The sequence below is a fragment of the Phoca vitulina genome, unplaced genomic scaffold (genome assembly GCF_004348235.1).
Source record: "Phoca vitulina isolate PV1807 unplaced genomic scaffold, GSC_HSeal_1.0 scaffold15, whole genome shotgun sequence".
Classification (NCBI taxonomy): Eukaryota; Metazoa; Chordata; class Mammalia; order Carnivora; family Phocidae; genus Phoca; species Phoca vitulina.
Genome location: NW_022589718.1, coordinates 19,736,264 through 19,759,763, shown reverse-complemented (window position 1 = coordinate 19,759,763; position 23,500 = coordinate 19,736,264). Strand labels below are relative to the sequence as shown.

General features: G+C 36.3%; 1 protein-coding gene and 1 pseudogene across 4 annotated transcripts in view; one reads left to right on the top strand and one right to left on the bottom strand.

Moving 5' to 3' along the window:
* MICU3 (mitochondrial calcium uptake family member 3) overlaps positions 1 to 23,500 on the bottom strand; it is a 103,617-nt gene that overhangs the window by 75,219 nt on the left and 4,898 nt on the right. The gene's annotated exons all lie outside the window — the stretch shown is intronic.
* LOC116637898 lies at positions 6,719 to 8,662 on the top strand (annotated as a pseudogene).

Below are 23,500 nucleotides of genomic sequence, written 5' to 3'. Positions count from 1 at the left end.
AAAAATGAAATCACAGAAATCTAGAGGTAAAAAAGAATTTAAATTTGCCTTTTCATTTTATTCCTCCTAGGAAATTACATTTTATACCTTCTAAGAAATTATTTTATGGGAATTGCTTAACATTCTTTTCAAGTTTGCTAAAAATGTTTAGGGAATTTTCTTTCTAGCTCTAGAAAGCTCTATCTTTTATGTTTTACTGAAAAATTGTGAGCTACATTTTAATCTCAGTTTTCCTATTTATAAAAATGGAGAGTTTACATGGAAATAAAAATTTAAAATACAACTGTAAAACAAAATACATAATTTATTCACAAAAATAAGTAATGATCATTTTTCAGGTAACTTTGTGGCATCTCTAAGTCATGTTAACATGAGCAAGATGAATGTTTAAGAAGTGGGAGAAATAATAAAAGCTACATTTTTTAATTACCTCATCTTTCCAAAAGAAATAAAAATATTGTGTCAGTGCAATTATCTTCTTTGGAATTTCCAAACTCAGACCTTTGCAACTAGTACTTAGATGTTACTTCTTAAGGTAGTGAAACAAGGGTCTTCAGGCAACAGTGTACATCATTATCCTTCCTATGAATAACAGAAAGCAAAGGTTCACTGCCAAGGCACAGTCTCATGTTACTTCAGGTCAGCAATTCGAAAATTTACTCTGTGGTAAGGTCTGATTTTCCCAGGGAGGCAAGATTAAATGCCAGATAAAAGATTCACTACTTGACAATTAGAGAAACTGATGCCTACAAGCTGATAATACCCTAAAGAGGTAGCTTGAAACAATTATATCAATTATCTAAACACTGTTTAATGTATTACCTTTTAGCAGGTGAGAAACAGAGCCATGAGAATGAAAAATGGAAGGAGGAAAAATAAAAACCATTTGTATTAATCAACATTATTTTGATTACTTATCCTTATTAGTTTCTTTAAAAATGGTTTGATATTAAATCAAACCAACACTAATTTTAAAAATAAAGAATAATTAAGCATTTATTTGATTTCAAGTAGGAAGCTGAGCATTTGTTATTATGACCTACCTCATACTGGCAACAGGGCTAACATTTTTATAAAACACCGAAGAGCAAAAATGTTTTAAATTTAGATTTTTAGGTTATATTTTCTGGATAAGAATCTCATGAAATTCTATTCACATCTATTTTTATTCCAGCTAAAAAGATGTTCACGTATTACACTTGGCTTTCTCAAATGGCTCCAGGCTCATTTACAAGCTTCTAAGAAGATAAAAGGGGTAACAGTTTCTCTGCTTGTTGGGTGGTCGAAAGGTTAAATATCAAATTCCAATGTGGGAAAATCCCAAGTACTCTAGGTGAAGTGTTTTGATGCTAGGTAAATGTGTCCATGTGGAAATACACACAGTCTGAAGACCAGCCAATAGTATTTCCCTGGCTGAAATCAAATAGGAAAAAAAGTTGTAAAAAAAAAAAAAGTTAACTGACCACTTAGTCTAAAGTCTCCACTTGCATTGTTATAGCAGCTTACATTATAAGCTTCTTTACAAGTTTACAAAGTACTTTCACAAATATCATCTCAATATTGACAGGAGGATGATGTGAGTAAAAGTTATCTAAGGAGGCAGTATGCATAGAGGTTTAGCGTGTGTATCTCATCTCTTCTTGCCTATTCAAAGTCTTTGCTCCAGCAGTACCTCTCTTGCCCTGCCTACTCCCTCACTATTTTTCCCTCTTCTACTGAGCACTTCCCTTCAGCATACACATGTTGGCATTCCTCCAGTCTTAGAAGGCTTCCCGTCCTACTTCTCCATTTAGCTACTCTTCCCTTCCTCTCCACCTTGTCTCCTGCATTCACTTCCTGTCTCTGACCTCCTCTACTTCAGTAGGTTCTCCCCTCTACCACCCCACTAACTGCTTATCAAGGTCATGGATGAACTCTTCGTTGCTAAATTCAAAGGTTAATTCTCAGTTTTCATCTTACAGCATCTGACACATTTGATAACTCTTTTTTCCTTAAAATAATTTTCTCAGTTTCCAAGACATCACTTTCCTGATTTTCCTTTTACTCCTCTGGCATTCTTTGTACTTTTGCTGGTACTTACTTCTTTGTCAGACCTTAGACTCTCTTTTTAAAACCTATAATTACGTCTATGATGATCTCATCTGGCCTTTACATATTATAAATATGCTGACAAATACAAAATTTATACATCTAGCCTTCTGAAATAATACAAATTCCACAAAGGCAGGAATTTTTAAGGGGTACACTTCAGCTTCCCCAGTTTCTTGCTTGTAGCAAGTTCCTCAATATTTGCTAAATAAATGAATGCGTGAAAGTGGTTGTAAAACTTACAATTATTAAATAATGATTCCTTTAAAAATGGAAGCATATTAAAAATCAATAATTATCTGGCATTCATGTAATTGGCTTCAGAACTGTGGGGTGGAGAAGGCAATACAGTCAACAATGTTCAATAATTTGCCTTGTATGTGTAACCACTTGAAGACTAGAAACAGGATGTACAACTTTCAAGCCACCAGAGAGAGAGAAAAGAGGGGAAAAAAAAAGGACCAATCTAATGTCGGGGCATAAAGAGAAAAAAATTACACATGCTCATGTAATACAGCAAAAACAGATGTAGATATGTCAATAAATATGAGTGGGTTAGACTCTCTCATTAAAAAAGAGGAACTCATATTTTTAAGAAGCAATATAAACATTCCTTACAAGAGTCAGAGGTGAACATTGCCTCAAATGTTTGAAAATACACAAAATTATGGGCCAAAAGCATTAAATGGGACAAAGAAAAATTCACCAAGAAGACATTACACACACAAAACAACTTAAAATTATATGATGGAAAACCTGTTAGAAAAATGCAATTTGGCCAATTCACAATCATGGCTGAGATGTAAATACATCTCTACTAGAAATGGGTAGATCAAATGAAGAAACCATGTAAGAAAAAGAATCTGTGTAACAAAGCAAAAATAAGATGCTTATTTGTTTTTAATAAACAAAATATATAAACTGACCATATATTAGTCTTCACAAAAATATCAATAAGATAAAAATGTGGAAGTTATTTGGTTCAATGAAATATTCACAGAATATTATAGAGTAGTGAATATAAATTTACCAGGCGTACTTATATCAATGTAGATAAATTTCTTAAATATAATATTAAATAAAAATACAAATTATAAAAGGATACTACCAAACAAGTATATATTATTCAGGGGTACACTCATTTGTAATAAAATTATGAAAACATTCATGGGAATGATAAAAATCAAATTTAGAACCGTGGTTATCTCTTTGGGGAAGAAAGAATTATGATAGAGGTATATATGCTGATGGTTTATTTTTTAAGCTGTCCAGTGCATATATAGCTATGCATTATATTATTACCTATTTATTGTATTTTTGAAAGTTAGTTATATGTTGTTTTTAAAAAAGAAATCATTCAGGTTTTATTCCTTGCCTCATATGGAAAAATGCTAAAATTTATCAGCAAAGAAATGAACATAAAAAAGACCACTTTGGAAAATTTGAGATACACTACTATACAATTAGACAATTCTTGGGTTAAAAAAGAAACGAAAACTGAGAATACAGTTTTTGAAAATGGACACTTAGGGACTCACAAACAGCAATCTGTGTAATTTGGTCAAAGCCATTACTAACATGGGAAAATTAATATCCTTAAATATATTTTTTAAAAAATAAGAATTTAAAGTAAATATATGTATTCAACTCAAGAAGCCAAAGAAAGGATAAGATAAATTTGAAGAAAACAGAAAAGATTAATAAAGATAAAAGCAGAAGTAAACAAAACAATAAAACAGTAAATGAATTTAATTTAAAAAATGTATTTAAAAAGACCAATAAAATAGACAAACCCCTATCAAATCTGATTTGAAAAAAGACCTGAAAATGAAATAAACAATACTGAACATAAATTACAGTATATCCAGAGTTTGGAAGAGTACCCAATTATAAGACAAGAATCAGAAATCTATAATATATTGATATAGTAACATTTTAATATAATACATCAATGAGTAGTAGTCTATGGCCATTAAAAAGGATATTGTAGATCAGGAGGTGGTACTTGCGTAAGATTTACAGGACACATAGCTTGGTGAGAAAAAAACAAGTTATGAAAGAATGGGCAAAAAAAGACAGAAACCAAGCTCATGCTTTAAAGAAACATACACACACATGTATGGACTTTAGAAAAAGCTGTGGATTGCTACATTACTTTTTAAAAAGCAAACAGCACATATATTATTAGCCTCATTTTACAAAAGAGTTACTAGCCTAGTCTAGAGAAGCCTGAAGGCTGATGAATCACTGTCATACAGACAGCAACTGAGTCTCTGACCAAATCCAGAGTTCTTCCACATTACACAACTTGGCATTTTGGAATAAAAGTGCATTGGTTTTGCAACCCTTCAGGCCTATGTTCAAATGCCAACTTCACCACTTCCTAGTTAGGTAACCTTGGGAAAAATAATCTCTCTGAACTTTAGCATTTTCAACTGTAAAAAATGGGCAAATAAATACCAACTCCACAAACTGTAAAGATTAAATGAAAACTAAATGAGAACACTTCCTTCTCCATTGGCCAATAGAATCAGTTCATCAAGAGTGTCTACTCTGTTGATCAGCAGGGTCCAGAAATAGTCTTTGGCAGCTCAGCTCCATGTATAAAGTTTGAGGTATCAAATGCCTTTGCGGTACTGTAAGTTGGGAGTTCTTTAAATGTGTCCATGATGACAAAACTATTCCAATGGCCTGGCATTTCCTTGAGGCTCCCATCTGCCTTTACCACCTTTCTCTCAGTCTTCCTGGCTCAGTTCCAAACATCTAGATTATATGGTATGTGGTATTCTATTTATTTCTTAAGAGTGATGGCTGACCCTTCATGACAAAATTTCTAGCTATGCACTGAGCCACAGTCTTCTCGGCCTGGCTACATGACTCCCAAGATAGTTTTTCTAGACTGCAACCGGAAGGAATAAACATAACACATCATTAATAGCTTGGACTATTTTACCCTAAATGAATCACCTTGAACTTACCCAACTCTATTAGCTTGGGCTGTCATAACAAAATACCATAGACTGGATGGCCTAAACAACAGAAATTTATTTTCTTACAGTTCTAGAAGCTACAAGTCCAAGATCAAGGTGTCAGCACGTTAAGTTTCTGGTGAAAGCTCTCTTTTTGGCTTGCAGATGGCACCTTCTTTCTATATCCTCACATGGTCTTTCCTCAGTGTGTGGGCATATTAAGAAAGTGTGAGTGAGCTCTCTGATGTCTTTTCTTATAAGGACACTAATCCTATCAGATCAGGAGCCTACCTTTATGACCTCATTTAACCTTACGCTTCCTTAGAGATCCCATTTCCAAATACAGCCACACTAGACATTAGAGTTTTAACATATGAATTTTGAGGGGACACATTCAGTCCATAACACCAACCATAGAGTGACTCATCTGCCCTTTTCCTCTACTCATTTATACAGGTCTTAAAAATGCTCTGGCAGGTCACTTCCCTCAAGCTGGAATTTTATTGTCTGGAAGAACTTGAATACCTGGAGATTTTACTATGTACCCTCTTGTGGATTCTTTATAAAGAAAGAAACAAACAAACATTAAGTAAGATCAGTCCTAGAGTTCTTGGACTACATGTACCCCAATGGAAGGTCACAACTTGAAGTTCCCTGCCCACCAACCAGCCTTGGCCTACTTGCATCAGAGTGGGGGATCTCCTGCACGCCAGTTCTATCTCATGGTTCCCTGTCTGTCAACACTGGCCCAATGCACACCAGCAGGCAGTTTCCAGGTAGCCAGTCCTAGCTACGTTTTAGGGTCTGCCAGCCTCAGCCCAGCAACTGTGGAAAAAAAGCTCTAGCTGTGAATACACCTTTTCTAACAAGGCCTAAATCCCAATCTAGGGAGGGAGCCCCCCTTCCAAGTTTTCTCCCTCAGCCCTAGAATATTCTTTTGAATTTTGATTCCTTCTTAGTAGCTAACCTCTTGTAAATAGTGAACAATTCTTCATATTGAAGCTTATCTGTTCAAATTACTGTGTGGTTTCCATCTTCTGCCTGGCCCCTGACGCAGAAGAGCTTGAGGTGAGTGTCACTGGGTGTTTCACAGTGCCCCGGGAACAAGCAGGACAGAGGCACACCAGAGTCAGAGAAAGAAGCCTCTTCTGCCTACAGTGTGCCTGCTGCACAGTCTACCGGCAAAAAAGAAACGTTTGCAAGTTCCGACGCCAGCTTTACAAGCAGATGCAATGAAGGGCAGATTTGAAGCTGAGGCAATAATCTCATACCTAGCATTGTAACCTTGCTGCTATCCATACACAAAGTCCCTATTTAGCTACATTTAAAAAAAAAAAAAAAAGTTAACACATACCAAGACCTTCTTATGTGCCTGACCATTTTAAGCTCTCTTAATAATCCTGTAATGTGGGATGCCTGGGTGGCTCAGTCGGTTAACCTGCCTTTGGCTCAGGTCATGATCCCAGGGTGAGTCATGATCCCAGGGTCGCACTCCCTGCTCAGTGGGGAGCCTGCTTCTCCCTCTGCCTGCGGCTCCCCCTGCTTGTACTCTCTCTCTCTCTCTGACAAATAAATAAATAAAATCTTAAAAAAAATAATCCTGTAATGTAGGGACCATTACTATCCCTATTTTACAGATGAGGGAAATGAGGCATGTAAATTTAATTAGCTTTGGCAAGGTTCTTGAGTAAAAGAGCTGAGATTCATATCTAGGTATTCTGATTCTAAAGACCACACTCTCAACCACATGCTATATTAATTTTTGTTTCCGTTGCTAAGACAAAAACAAGCTTTAGAACGTGAAGAGATTTGTTCCTTTTCTGGAGGCCACTTCCCCCACTGGTCCGACACACCATTAGCATGGGACGGTTTCCTCTCATGCTCTTGGGCGCAGCATCACCCTTTAGACTAGAAAGCTGGTGGGCACTGAGGAAGAAACCAAACAAGAAGAAAGTGGAGGAGGTGCTAGAGGATGAGGAAGAAGAATATGTGGTGTAAAAATTTCCCAAACATCAAGAGGAAAAGGCAAAGTGGACTACCTCCTAAAGTGGAAGGGGTCATCAGATGCGGACAACACATGGGAGCCAGAAGGGAACCTGGGCTGTCCTGACCTCATTGCCGAGTTCCTACAGTCACAGAAAATGGCACATGGGACAGAGAAATTATAGGAAGGCAAGCGCAAAGTTGACTCTGATTCTGAAAATAAGGGAGAGAACAAACCAAAGAAGAAAGAAGAGTCAGAAAAGCCATGAGGCTTTGCTCAGGGTCTGGAGCTGGAGCATATTATTGGAGCTACAGACTCCGGTGCAGAGCTCATGTTCTTGATGAAATGGAAAAAATGTGATGAGGATGACCTGGTCCCTTCCAATGAAGCCAATGTCAAGTGTCCACAGGGGTCATATCCTTCTATGGGGAAAGTCTGATGTGGCATTCCTACCTCTCAGAAGATGGTGACAAAAAAGATGACAAGAATTAACTCTCCTGCGTACTAGCCCCTGTCACATCTGACCGTGGGTTTCAAGTGGAGAGGGAAAGGAGTTCTACTTGTCTTGACACCATAGAGGTGGCTTGAGGAGATGTCCTTTGAAGAGTCAGTACAGTACTTAGAGCCGCCCAAAGGAATATAAAGCCTTTCCAGCTGTGTAGTTTGCACACCCATCCCAGTGGAGGGGAAGGAGGAGAAGTGCTGCAAGGCAGCTCATTCTGTACTTTGCTGAGAAAAGTAGAATGCCTTCCATGAAGGACAAAATTTGCAGATTGGGTGTATAGGAGAGCAAACGATACTGTAGATCTTCAAAGAGCATGTCCACAACACACAGCCTGCTTTCCAAAAGTGTTAATTGCATTTTTACAGTGTGGTGTATATGTAGTTTTTGGGGATCACTGGTGTACTATTTAGGGGTAGGAGGGATGGAGTAGGAAGGAAGGAAGACAGAATCATTTTTGTTAAAATTTGGGGCCTTATTGGGAAAATGGTGAAACGTTGGTAAGAACAACCTAATGATGATTTGGTTTTATGTCCAGAATATTTTAGCTTTTAAAAAAAAAGTCACTGGCAACCTAAATGAAGACTGTGAGAGACTGTTTAAAAGCTGTGAATATCTGAAACTTCTAAGTCAATGTGTCCCCTGCCTGAGCTTAATGCTGTTCCCAACAAAGGACTACAGCAGTTAGTCAGCAGCTGTCATTTGTAGAATGGAAACTGGTTAAGGAGGGAAGTTTTATTGGAACATAGGCCAGGCGACTGTTCTGTCTTAGAGATGCTAACCCTTGATGTTGATAAGACCCTTTCTTTTTCAATTATAAAGTTATAAATACCAGCTTGTTCATCCAAGCAACTGGCTGAGGTATTTGGGGAGGGCGAGAGGGTGGTATAGAAGGTGGGAGACTAGGGAAAGAAAGGCCCATGCTCTTAGAATGGAAAACTCTTGGAGCCTCTCTGCTTCTTGAACTGTGAACTCTGAAACCACTGGTGGCGGCACTTTAAGAGTGGAAGGATTTCAAAAGCCCTGGTCTCAGGAGAAGATTAAACTTTCATACTGGGGCCATGGTTCACTTGTGCTATGGTGAGTGCAGTGAATTGTGCAAGACTGTGGAATCACAGATCTGTACCTCTGAAACAAATAATGCAATATATGTTAAGAAAAAAAAAAAAAAAAAAGAAGATAGCAGGAGGGGAAAAATGAAGGGGGGGAAATCGGAGGGGGAGACGAACCATGAGAGACTATGGACTCTGAGAAACAAAATGAGGGTTCTAGAGGGGAGGGGGGTGGGGGATGGGTTAGCCTGGTGATGGGTATTAAAGAGGGCACGTACTGAACGGAGCACTAGGTGTTATACACAAACAATGAATCATGGAACACTACATCAAAAACTAATGATGTAATGTATGGTGATTAACATAACATAATAATAATTAAAAAAAACACAAAACAAAACAAAATTTTTCTAATCCCAGGAATTACCTAATACCCAAAATGCTGTCTTGGATCATGAGATACATCAGTTCTTGACATTGTCTAGACCTGTACCTAAAAATCCACTGTAAAATCTTCTTAGGCATGTGTTAGGTTTCTGTGAAAACTTTGTTTAAATGTAAACTTTGTACCACGTTGTCAGTTTTTGTCTTAAAACTATAAATTAAAAAAAAAGTGAAGAGAAACCCTATTAGAAGCTAAAGTTCTTGGGGTGCCTGGATGGCTCAGTCATTAAGCTTCTGCCTTCGGCTCAGATCATGATCCCAGAGTCCTGGGATCAAGCCCCGCATCGGGTCCCTGCTCCGCAGGAAGCCTGCTTCTCCCTCTCCCACTCCCCCTTCTTGTGTTCCTTCTCTCACTGTGTCTCTCTCTGTCAAATAAATAAATAAAATCTTAAAAAAAAAAGAAAGAAGCTAAAGTTCTTTAATATTGCTATTAAAAAAGACAGCACACTTAGATAGTATTTATCTCTGAAAGGAAACTATAAACAAATATGTCAAAATGTTAACAAGTATTAATTCTGAATGCTGGAATATACAGTTCACCCTTGAACACAGGTTTGAACTGCACAGGTCCATTGATCCACGGATTTTTTCTTTTTCAATAAATACAGTACAGTGCTGTAAATGTATTTTCTCTTCCTTATGATCTTCTTAATATTTTTTCTCTAGCTTATCTTGTTGTAAGAATAAAATAAGGTGTATGCATATTGTAATAATATGCATATAATACATGCCACGTACAAAACAGGTGTTAATCAACTGTTTACATTATCAGTAAGGCTTCTGGTAAACAGTAAGCTATTAATAGTTAAGTTGGGGGGAGTCAAAAGTTATACATGGATTTTTGACTGCACCGGGGGGTGGTGCCCATAGCCCTGCATTATTCAAGGGTCAACTGTATAATTTTATATACCTTTTAAATTTGACAAAAACAACTTTAAAAAGAGAATATAAGAAAAAAGCACTATTAAAAGGTATACAATCTTAAAAATAATTCAATTTTTCAGTTGTAGAAATTATTATTGAAAAGGATATACAAGTTTTAAAAATCATGTAATATTACTTAGTTTTGGCAGTTTATTCCCATTACATTGACATTTTATTTTCAGAGAGAACTTAAATGTCCCTGAATTTAACATGAATGAAAGCTGAAAAGGCATTATCTGGGACAAAGTTTATAAAACTGGTGTTTTGATTTAAAATATATATACAATAGAATATTACTCAGCCATAAGAAAGAATGAAATCTTGCCATTTGCAAACGGAGCTAGAGGTATAATGCTAAGCAAAATAAGTCAGCGAAAGACAAATACCATGTGATTTCACTCATATGTGGAATTTAAGAAACAAAACAAACAAGCAAAGGGGGAAAAAGGAAAGAGAGAGAGAGAGAGACAAATCAAGAAAGAGACAAGACTATAGAAAATAAACCAATGGTTACCAGAGGGGAGATGGGTGGGAGATGGGTGAAATAGGTGACAGGGATTAAGGAGTGCACTTGTCATGATAAGCACTGGGTGATGTATAGAATTGTTGAATCACTATATTGTACACCTGAAACTAATATAACACTATATGCTAATTAACTGGAATTAAAATAAAAACTTAAAAAAATTAAGTTTAGAGAGGATTAAAAAGATGAGAACATTTAAAGCAATAAGTTATAATCAAAATATTAGGAAGAATAAAGTGATTTTAAGATTAAACAACTATTATAGCTAAAATGGACCTTACAAATTCAAATCAATCATCCCTACCTATGACATTTCATAGAATGATAACCCTGAAAGGTTAAATGACTCAGTTACTGTTACAAAGACAGACGGTGGCAGAGCCCTAAAACTGAACCTCTCCACACACATCTCATTTGAGATATAAACATTTTTAAAGGTATAATTAATATGAACTCTCTAACTTCTGTTCTCAAGGTTTTATACTCAGAGAATTTTATGTGGGGATTCAGTTTTATTATCTAAGAAAGTCTGAAATATTTCCATCTAGAAGTTACCTATGAAGGAAGACAAAAAAGCTGATGCTCAAGGAAACAGATTAAGTTCTTCTCTATCTCCAAATACAGAACTATGCAGTGCTTATTTGCAGGAACCATAGCAAGTTCATAAATTTCTAGGAGATTTATAGAGTATATACCTGGAAAGTGGCTCTTGATCAGGCTCAAAGAGGAGGTGGTTGTAGAGATTAGGCCAATGAATTTCTCCTACCACAAGGAAACCTGTAAGACTTGAGGTAGGAAAGCAGATTCTCCTTCAGGTTTCATCAGTGCAGTAAGATTATTTTTGCAGACTGAAATTTACTTAGATTACCTGGGGACAATATAAAATCTACACATGTTATATATGATATACATACTTTCAATTAAAATTCCTATTTAAACTTGAGGAGTTATCAGTTCTTATAAGAGAATTAAGAAGTTAAGGATATGATGTTTGAAGTAATTGGTGGTACAAAAATATATTAATTATATTAATGAAGTCATTCTTCTTTCTAAGCATACAGCTAGAGTGCATTTCCCAGTATCTCTGGCACTTAGATGTGGCCGTATGACTCAGTTTAGAAAATGTAATATGAATGGCACTGATGCCTGCCACTTCCGGGCCTGGCCCATTAAACCTTCCCACAAGAAGGCTCCCTCTATGCTCCATCACCCCTTTTTGGCTAACTGGTATGGTGACACCCTGAGTAACCCTGGAAACCACTTGTTGAAGATGGCAGAGTCACCATCACTCTAGATGTCTGAATGACAGCATGGAGGAGAGCCACATGCAGGAGTCTTCCTATCAACCTGTACACAACCCAAGAATTATTACATAAACAATAAGTAAGCTTTTATCAGGTTAATCCACTGAAACTTGAGGGTCTACGTGTTAGTACAAACTAGCCTACCCTAGGGGCACCTGGGTGGCTCAGTCGGTTAAGCGTCTGCCTTCAGCTCAGGTCATGATCCTGGAGTCCCAGGATCGAACCCCACATCAGGCTCCTTGCTCAGCAGGGAGTCTGCTTCTCCCTCTCCCCCTGCTCCTCCCCCTGCTTGCGCACGTGCGCACTCTCTCTCTTTTGCTCACTCTCTCTAATAAATAAATAAAAAATCTTTAAAACTAGCCTACCCTAATAAAATCCTATTTGAATCTAATTCTGTATATTAAATTGACCCTGAATCTTGGAAATGATGTGAATGTCCTGACAAGAAGCAGAAAATGAAAGCTTATAATTAGACAATCTGGTGTTACTTCTTCTTTTTTTTAAGATTTAATTTAATTAATTAATTAATTTATTTGAGAGAGAGAGAGAAAGAGACAGCAGGGGGAGGGGAGAGGGAGAGAAAATCTCAAGCAGACTCCTCGCTGAGCACAGAGCCCAATGTGGCTTTGGATCCAATGACCCTGAGATCACGACCTGAGCTGAAATCAAGAGTCAGGTGCTTAACTAAATCACCTAGGTGCGCCAAAAATCTGATATTTCTTCCTGGAGAAGAGTACATTGTAGGACTGTGTTATATTCTAAAAATTAAGGAGAAGCTATCCAAGGATTTTATGTGGCCAAGGGTAGAATGTTTACTTTTTCAAGAATCTTCCTTCATCAGTAAAAACTGGTCTTAAACATATTCCTAAGTTTAACATTCCTGTGGAACTAAATAAATGTGGTCAGCTGTCTTTTATCAACCAATTTTTTTATTTTTATATTTTTGTCACTGAGATGATGAGGGCACTCTGCTCTTCTCTGCCACCAACTTCACTTAGGCATTAATATCTGCCAAATAAATTCTGTATCACTGATGCTGATGGAGGTAGATATGCCCTGGTTATATCACTGAACAACCTTGCCAACGGCAACTTGTAGGCATTCCTACTCACTTTTAAAGAGGACTTTGAAACATAACTCATGGTTTTCCTCGTCACCCCAAATCATGTCAGAGAGAATGTCAACATTCAATGTTGGCCCATTTAATAACTTAGTCTCAAAGCTCTCTAACTTCCCAACTTCAAAATTCAAGGAAAAAAATTGTCACCACATTACATGATCACCTAGAACTGCTCCATCTCTTAGACTACTGGGCACTGCTAGAGAAAAATCATGGACTCCAAACTCCTTTCTCTAGTTTTGCAGGAAGATACCTTTATTCCTATGGAACTAGAAGTGAGAGAAAGATAAAGGCAAATTTAGTTCTGAGGAAGAAACTGAGCAAATTTACTTCTGATAGATCATTTTCTCTGTGAAGATGGGAGGTCATTTGCTTGAGACAGAACAAAGTGAGGTGTGCTGCAGGCAGGGTGAAACAACATTTTGAAGTAGCTGTTGTAGGGTTAGAAATGGCGGTATCGGGGACATCTAAAAAGATTGTTAAACATGTCTCCCTTGTCACAGGTTTCTGTTTCCCAAGAGTTTATACCTAGATAGAATTTCTGAGTTATTAGGCATGTGAATCTTCAATTTACTATATAATGTCAACCTATTTTCCAAAGATTTGTACTCCTACCAACAGAGTATGAGAATTTTTGTTGCCAAAAGTTGTCAATTTTTTTTTTAATTTTACCAATCTAATTGGTAAAAAATGCTGCTTCATTATGGTTATAATTGCATTTCCCTATTATTAGTGATGTTGATCATCTTTTCATGTGTTTGGTCTTCTGAGTATCATTCTCTTGAATGGCCTGTTCAAACCCCCCGTCCATTTTTCTATTGTGTTGTCTTTTTTAAAAAATGATTTGCAGGGCACCTTGGTGGCTCAGTCGGTTGAGCATCTGCCTTCAGCTCAGGTCGTGATCTTAGGGTCCCAGAATCAAGTTCCACATCGGGCTCCCTGCTCTGCAGGGAATCTGTTCCTCCTTCTCCCTCTGTCCCTCCCCCCGCTCATGCTCTCTCTCACTCACTCTCTCTCAAATAAATAAATAAAATCTTCAAAAATAAATAAAAAATAAAAAATTATTTGTAGATCATTGCTATTTATTCTGGATATTCTCTGCAAGTGCTATGTATTATAAGTATCTTCTGCCATTCCAAGACTTCTATTTTATTAGAAATTTTTGTTTTAATGAAGTGAAATGTAGCAGTATTTTCCATTCTAGATTGTGCTGTTTGTTTTGTTTTGAAAATCCTCCCCCGCATAGGGCCAAAATTTTATCTTCATATATATTCCTCTAAATATCTTGAGGGTTTTTTTTTAAATCACATTTAGGACTCTAATCGACCTCGATTATTACAGCATGAGGTAGACATCTAATTTTATTTTTGTTTCCCACATAGAACACTTAACCTTTAATCAAGCCTTATTGTCTTCCATATCACTATAGTTCAATATTTGAGGACCACCTTGTTTTAACTCCTTTTAACATAGTATTACTATTTTTGTTGTAGGATGTAGTCAATGTTTAAGAATATCCATTCTTTAGTAATTCTTTCAGTGATGATCTGAAGCTGTCCCAATCTTATAAAAACGATTTTATCCTCATTCCTAAATGACAATTTACCTAGGTATAGAAATCTAAGATGGCAATTATTTTCTCTCAGCATTTTGAAGACATATTATACTATCTTCTGACTTCTATCCAGTGTTACAAATTAGTCTTCAATCAGGCCAGCTACTATCCTTTTGTACAAATCTGTCCTGCTTCTCTTTATCTTTGATTTTACAGTTTTACTACAATCTGGCTAACTACAGATTTATTATTATTTATCCCACCCAGGACAGTTTATGCTTCCTAAATCTTGGGATTAACATCTTTGTTCCTTTCTGGGAACTGTTCAACCATTTCTCTTAGAATATTGCCTCTCTCATTCTCTCAGTCTGTACCTCCTGATAGACAAATTTTATTTTATTTATTTATTTTTTAAAGATTTTATTTATTGGACAGAGAAAGAGAGACAGCGAGAGAGGGAACACAAGCAGGGGGAGTGGAGGAGGGAGAAGCAGGCTTCCTGCTGAGCAGGGAGCCTGATGTGGGGCTCGATCCCAGGACCCTGGGATCATGATCTGAGCCGAAGGCAGATGCTTAACGACTGAGCTACCCAGGTGCCCCCTGATAGACAAATTTTAGATTCAGTCTATTTTTCATGTCTATTAAATTCTCCTTAATGTTTACCATTTCTTTAAAAGTGTTACATTCTGTGTAGTTTCTTCAAAATTATTGTCCAGATTACTAATTGCTTCTTCAATTACATCTTATATGCTGCCTTAATGATCCAGCCTTCAAGGACTATATTTTACATGTCTAGAAATTCTTTACTAATTCTTTTTCATACTGATTTTTCATTATCTTTAACCATTTTGCATACACTTAACTTACAAATTCAACCAAATTATCCTATTTTTTGTTAGAAATCCACTTAGTTTATTAACTCTTCTTTAATAAAACTTCATATGTTTTGTACTTTGGGATTATGAGCTTACCCTCTTCCAGATCTTTTCTGTAGGAATTACATATGGCCAGTGTTCACGGTATTTCCTCCAAAGAAGTTTTCTATTTCTTTCTGTCAGTGACATCAGCTTTTTCTCTGTTTGGGTAATGTAAGTTCTAACTCTGAACCCATATGAGGTAGTGAGGGACCATGTTTATACATTCTCAGAAGATTTTTTTTTCCACTTGCAGTCCAGGCAGACATCTTCAGGTTTCCCTGTCATCACACTAGGAGAATGACTTTTTCTAGTCCATTCTTTTGAAGAGGGCTCTGGGTGTCTCAATTTCAACTTCCCAAGGTCTTGTTTCCATCCCCAAACAGGCATTAAAATCCAAGTGCCTACAATTCTATGAATAATAATCCACTGCTCGCCCAAGCAAGCCACAGCTCACGCTGTTCTAGTTATTAGTTTCCTCTTTATTTCTGCCCCTGGCAATTTCCCTTAATTTCTTATGAGTACAGTACGGTATTTAAAAGGACGTTTAAAATATTTTTATGACAGATTATATAGTATGCTATATTGTTAAAACCAAAAGTCTAAATCATTTGTTTTATTAAATGGGCATTCCATAATTTATTTATGAGCATTTTCATTTCATTTAAAAGAAAAAAAAAGCCATTTTCCTAATACAATATACTTCACACCTAAGAAAGATGGATAGATACCTATTATTCATTCTCTAGTTTTTCCTTAGAAAGAAAACTCTGATTTTTAGCTAGGCACAATAGCACACAGAATAAAGGTTACATTCATCAGGCTTTGTTGTAGTTAGATAGTTACATAAGCTAAGTAAAAATGACTATTTTGACTAAATTCTGGCTAGTAAAATGTAAATGGAAGTGTTTTCTGAGACTTCCTGAAAGGCCAATTAAAAGGAGCTGACTCTGCTATTCAGGGCCCAGGTAAGTAAAGGCTAGGTGACTCATTTCTCCCAGTCCCAAGCTATCTGCTTCTTATGGCACCTTACTTTCACTTATTTTAACCAATGTTATTTCCATAATCTCTTTAATCCCTGAATTTAAAGTTGTAGAGGGCATTCATAAGTAGAACTGGGCAAGCAGATCATTTAGAGGGTGGAAGCGAGGGAAAGGAAAGGGAGGAAGCTCTATATTTTCCCAAGCTAAACAATTACATGAAGATCACAGTCGCTTTTGGATTAGGATGTAGTGCTGTGAGTGACTCAGTAGGATACCACGGTGCCTTCACAGATTTTTCTAGGTACCTCTGACCCCTCTGTCTGCCAAAACCCTGATCCCCAGTACTAGTACCAAAGGACTTAAACTCACTCCCTAGGGAGCCACTGTGCTCTCCTACAATTAAGAAAGCATAGCTGTAGATACTTGAATTTTACAGTACATTTAAGAATGCCACTTTCTCAAAAAAAAAAAAAAGAGAGAGAGAGAGAGAGAGAATGGCACTTTTCTGTAGACTTTAAGAAACCTTCCTTAATAAAACATATACCAAAATATGAAAGAGACATGTTTCTAGAACTTCTCTATCAGCCTATAATCAAATAACATTCCCTTGGGTCCCTGAGTAACTTCTGTTCTTATTTATCTGACATTCAGATAATCCCTCTGTGGTTCACTTCTCCATATTGTTCCAATTTTCACCATTCTACTGAAGATCAATGTGCAAGCCAATCTGTGGCTTTAGCCATGTTCTGAATTCTGTTGGGCGGGGGATGTGGGTAAAACACCTAAGACACAAAGTGCTACTCTCCTATAATTTGCCAGCAAATGGCAGAACCTTGATAAGTTTGCGGGCTTGCCTGCAGTTTTACAAAAATTTTAAAATAACTACTATAATAATTCAGGATAAGTTCTAGATTTTAATTATTTGGTGATATATATGAAATATTTTTGATAATTAAATATTTAGTTCATAAAAGCACCCAGTATTTTTGCTTCCAATAAAATTTAGAATATCAAAGTATGAATTACAGATTTTAATCTTACTCCCCAGATAGGATGTATTCACTTTGATTAAGCCTGTGTTATAAACCACTTGAATCAAAATTCTTATCTGACTTTTATGATGATCAAGCAATCACCAGGGCTGGCAGATCAGAGGAGAACAGGACAGGCATATGTGACTATACATGTACACAGCACGGGACCAAAAGGTCACTCAGACTGGCTTCTTTACTAGGAGGACATAAAATCCTAATATGATCCATTTATTTGGATAGGACTCAGTATGGAGAAAGCCGTCTGACAACAAAAGTTGTACTGATCTCCTTTCACCGCAAACCCTAGTCCAAAAGCTGCCTATGACTGCCCATAGGACTCCATCATTACGTCTGATGGTTGTAACAGCTTCAAAACCTGTCTTAATCTCTTGGGGATGATGAATGAATGCGCTTGTACATATACGGAGAATTACAAGTCACCTTTCATCTTTAGAGTATTAAGAATAAAATTAAAGTACAGTCGACCCTTGAAAAATGCAGGAGTTAGGGGCACCAAACCCTGTGCAGTTGAAAATCCATGTATAACTTGTAATTACCATAAAACTTAACTACCAATAGCCTCCTGTTAACAGAAAGCCCTACCAATAACCTGAAAGTTGATTAACAATTATTTTGTATGTTATATGTATTCTATACTGGATTCTTACAATAAAGTAAGCTAAAGAAAAGACAACATTTGGGGCGCCTGGGGGGCTCAGCTGTTAAGCATCTGCCTTTGGCTCGAGTCATGATCCCAGGGTCTTAGGATCGAGCCCCATGTTGGGCTCCCTGCTCAGCTGGAGGCCTGCTTCTCCCTCTCCCACTCCCCCTGCTTGTGTTCCCTCCTGGCTGTGTCTCTCTCTGTCCAATAAATAAATAAAATCTTTAATAAAAAAAAGACAATGTTTTAAGAAAATCATAAGAGAAAATACATTTACAGTACTGTATTTATGGAAAAAAAAAATCTGCGTATAAGTGGACCTGCACCGTGCAAACCCCTGTTGTTCAAAGGTCAACTGCAGTTGGAAGAAGTTTAGATGATCCTATTTGAATGTAACTAATTTTAACAGGCTGGAGCTAGCTTAAACTGGACATAACCTATGAGAGCCTTTCTGACCTGATGTGAAACCGGTTAGGAAAAATCCATTTTGAATTGTTCCAAGCAATTGAATAATCCATTATAACCCTTCCAGAGAAAGAGATCATCCAAATATCTCATCTAGTCAATATTTACATATCAATTAGATAGATATCATCCTTATCAGAGAGCAGAAAAAAATGGAATTATTTGAAATTCTTTTATATACACTTTCTGTATTCTAAATTCTGGAGCTGGAGTATTAAATGAATAAAAGGTAACCTAGTGAATGAGGACAAAGCAAAAAACTTGGATTCTACTTTCCAATTTGGAAAATTAACTCTTTGATGAACACACACTTACTATGCTAATCAATTAAATGATACAGCACTAAATTTCCACATTTTATTTTGCTTATATAATCTATCAATATGTCAAAGCATTAAGGAGCATAGGGTTACTTAAAAAGGAAGACGAAAAACATGTCTAGAAAATCCTGTTTAGTACACAAATGACTAGGCATTTTCCTTAATGCTAGATAGATAACACCATAAATAAAACTTGTTTGATTTTTTTAAACACATTTTTCTCCAATACAAGTGTGTTTACACTAAACAAAGAAAGTTACTCAAATTCTTAGTGTTTGGAACAACAATTACAGGAGATCAGTGAGAACTAACAGCCTCCAGTTTAAACTTGCCCATCAAGTTTAAATAAAAGAATAAAATCTCTAGAGTATTGTAAGTTTGGTCCATTTCCTATGTAAGTTAAATATTACATCATGGGTAAAAAAAGTACTAATTAGATCATATTACTAAGGTTTATACATCTTAAAAGTGGAATAAAATAAACAAGAATTAAAATAGCAAAAGCTGTGACCATGTAGAAATATCCATTGAAAAACTTCTACATTTCATGAGCAAGTTAAAAAAGATTTCATGGTTTTCTAGTGGTTTGTGTTTTTTTTTAATGGCTATTTCAATCCACCACTCTCCAAATCTCTATCGTGGTTACTCTACAAATTTCTATTATCTTGCTCTCAGAAGATGACATCACCTTCTATTTCACAGCAAAAATAGAAATCATCAGGCAAGAACTCCTTCAACCACTTGCCACTAAAAATGTATAATCTCTGTGTCCCCATCCCTTCTTCCCATTACACTATTTCTGGCATTGTTCCTATTATCTAAGATTAAAATCTTCCCTTGTGCTTTAACTTTCATTTCCCATCCGTACATTGGTTCTTGGCAAATCAATTATCACCTCTCCTTCCTTTGGTTTAGTGTTCCTCTTCTGTCCTTCAACATTTAAACATATTTAAGGGTCTTCCTCTAAAAAAAAAAAAAAATCAATTCTATGTTCCTTAAGCTACTGCCCTCGCTTCTCCCTTTCATGGCCAAATTTATAAAAGTGTTGTCAACTCTTACTCATCTTGTCCACATCACCTTTTCTTTACCTTTACTCTCAGCTTCTCCAACTATAATTTGATTTTCACCTCCAAAATCTCACCAAGATCATCCATGACCTCCTTATTGCTAAATCCAGTGACCACTTTCTATTGTTCATCTATGATGAACTCCTCTGGTAGTACTCATTGAAACTGACTACAGTACTTCTTGTCTGAAGTACTACCTTTTGTTGGCTTCCATGACTCTCCTGGCTTTACCAGTCTAGACATTACTTCTCAGCTTTTTGCAGGATTCCATTTTTCTGACAGTTTTTTAAATCACTGATGCTCACCAGGACTCTTTCCTTAGGTGCTTTTCTCTTCATGTTCTATATATTCTGAACAATGTCATCCATTCTTTTTTTTTTCCCTTTTTTTATTGTTATGTTAATCCCCATACATCATTAGTTTTAGATGTAGTGTTCCATGATTCATTGTTTGTGCATAACACCCAGTGCTCCATGCAGAACGTGCCCTCTTTAATACCCATCACCAGGCTAACCCATCCTCCCCCCACTCCCCTCTAGAACCCTCAGTTTGTTTTTCAGAGTCCATCGTCTGTCATGGTTCGTCTCCCCCTCCGATTTCCCCCCCTTCATTCTTCCCCTCCTATCTTCTTTTTTTTTTTCTTAACATACATTGCATTATTTGTTTCATAGGTACAGATCTGAGATTCAACAGTCTTGCACAATTCACAGCGCTTACCAGAGCACATACCCTCCCCAGTGTCTATCACCCAGTCAGCCCTTGGTGATTTTCAAATCTATTGCTATAGCACAGATTTCTCTCCTAAGCCTTGACCTATGTATCCAACTGGAAGTTTCCCTTCAGCTGTCCAGAAGACACCTTGATCCATTTTAAAAACATCGTTCAGCACACTCCCCCCAACCTTTTTTTCTCCTGAGGACCAGTCTCAGTGAACTGCTGCACAATCCACTCAGTGTCCAAAACAAAAACTTGAGTATCATCCCAGATTCTTCCATCTCTCTCATCCCTAAAATCTAGTCAACTACCAATACTGTTGATCCTACCTCTTGAAGCTCTCTCCAGTGCAGCAACTTCTCATTGCTTCACTGCTATTTCCCTAGTAAAGTTATAACCATTTCTTGTCTAAAGAAATATTATGGGTAAAAACCGTTTGAGATGTATTTTTTTAATTAAAGAATATAGAGAATCATACCCTCTAACATTCTCATCTAAGAAGTAATCTTCTTACCTGGCCTCCTCCTTTTCAGCATTGCATCCCTCCTTCTACATTCCCTATCCAGTCAAAGTGATATTCCTAAAATGCAAATTTAATTATATCACCCTTGTGCTTAAACATCTGTCAATGCCTCCCTATTACTCCTAAGGTAAAGTTCAAATTCCTTGATAAGTCTTAGAAGGTCTTGTACTATCTGCCTCCTGATTACCTTCTAGCCTAAAGTCTGTCTGATCACTCCTGCCTCAAATTCTCTGCTATACATCCACACTGATCTTTCAATTCTGGAAACATGCTATGCTTGTTCCCACACATGTTATTTCCTCCTGGAACACATTTCTTCACCCACTTTGCCTCCCTGTTTCCCTAATAATTCCTACCTATCTGTTAAATTTCAATTTAGACTTAACTTCCCCCAGGAAGCCACACTTAATGTCCCAAGCCTGGGTTTTATCTCCTTCCTATACGATCCCATAGTATAGTCTATTTTTCCCATCACATCACTTCAGCATATTGCATTATAATTATTCTGTATCCTCACTAGACTGTAAGCTACGAAAGGACATGAATTTTATTTCATCCACCACTATATCTCTAGTACCTACTACACTTCAATAAGCATTCCTTGAGTAAAGTATTTGAATGAAGAAATGGATGAGTGGAAAGATGGATAAATTGTTTCTAAATGGGACATGAGATGGAAATCTTGATCTTATGGCTGTGAAACTAAAAGTAACTGCTTAATACATGAATCTTAAAAAATATTAATCATTTGGATAGAATTATGTACTCTAAGATAAATGATCTTCCCTAATACTTTTCCAGGAACAGGAAAGGTAATACTCTTTAGCATTTTATGTATACTCTAAAAGAGAAAGAAATGGAGGGGGAAGATATTAAAGGAGCCATTTAGTGACAGAATTGCTATGTTGATAGCAACTAAGAAACTTTTGGAAAACTGGTACGGGAATCTGGTAGTCAATAGTTTAGATATATAATTTTACATGAGCAATCACCTCAAAGTAAAATATTAAAGTATTTAATACTAAAAGATTAAGGACTCTAAAGAGAATGAATCTGTTGTCTTCTCATATAGAGAGAAGAAAACAAAAATATATGCATTCTGCATCTACTATCTAATGAAATTGCAATTAGTTACTGAATTCAAATATACTACTAATGCTATGACTCAGTGTCCAATCATTAATCCTCAAAGATAACACAAAGAAGTAATACACCCATTATTTTCCCTTGCATTAATTTTCTAATCTCTAAAGTCAAATGCAAATTTGCATGGATGAGGTGATTTTGTGAAAGCAAGCTTTTTAAAGAACTGTAATAATAAAATATTGTAACTTATTTCAGGATTTAGAATTTGTTTCTAAACAAATTAAACAAATTAAAATTTTATGAGCACAAAATTTATGTGCTATATGGAGGATGAATGAAACCTCCCTCAAAGAAGCTTCAAAAATTTAGGGTTAATATAACTGTTTTAATAATCTCAAATATATTCTTTAATCTTTAGGCAGAAAATGGCATCCATTTCCAAAAATTATTAAAGATAAATTATATATTCAATCAATAAGAGGAAAGCTACATTTTACTTTACTTAGTATTCATAAACAGTCCAGCCCCAAATTATATAAACAGAATTACATGTCAGAATGTGAGAATCAACTAGGAAGTCACATTAAACCCAAATACTATTTACCTGAATTCCAATTCAAAATACAACTCAATGTTATATTTTTTTAAAGTGGAGATTATGTAGATCAAGGGAAAAAACCTGTATACACCTTCATTCAAACCGATTGCTGTGCATTATTTGACAATTTCCAAGTCTTAGAAGAGAATTACAGATGAGGATTTTTTAATTTAAGTTCAAAAGTCATGACAGCTTCATTTCCTGATTCCCAATGTGGATGTGAATAAAAAGACATCCATAAAATGTTGTAAGTATCTTTCACTGCAACCCAGACAAAAAGTATTGCACTTCTATAACTCCTGGTTTGGTATAACCAGAAAGAGGATACATTTTTTTTTTTTTCCAAATTCATCCAAATTTTATTCTGTGATTTACTTAGAAAAAAAAATCTACACTCAAATCACTGTATGTGAATCTATAACATGGTCAGGCCACTAGAAGAAATGTGCGTGGAATCTGGTGGATTTGACACTGAGTGATTCAGAAAGCAAAAAGCGGGGATCACCCACCTTGTGTAGCCTCCTCTACAAAATGTTCTTCTACACAAAATTAACCGATCCTTCCCTCACTCTATAAAAAGTGAGGGATCTTCTCCATTTATACATCCATCAAAGTCTTCGATATTCTGGGAAAGAATAAGCATAACTTCCTGTTTCAAAATGTGCTG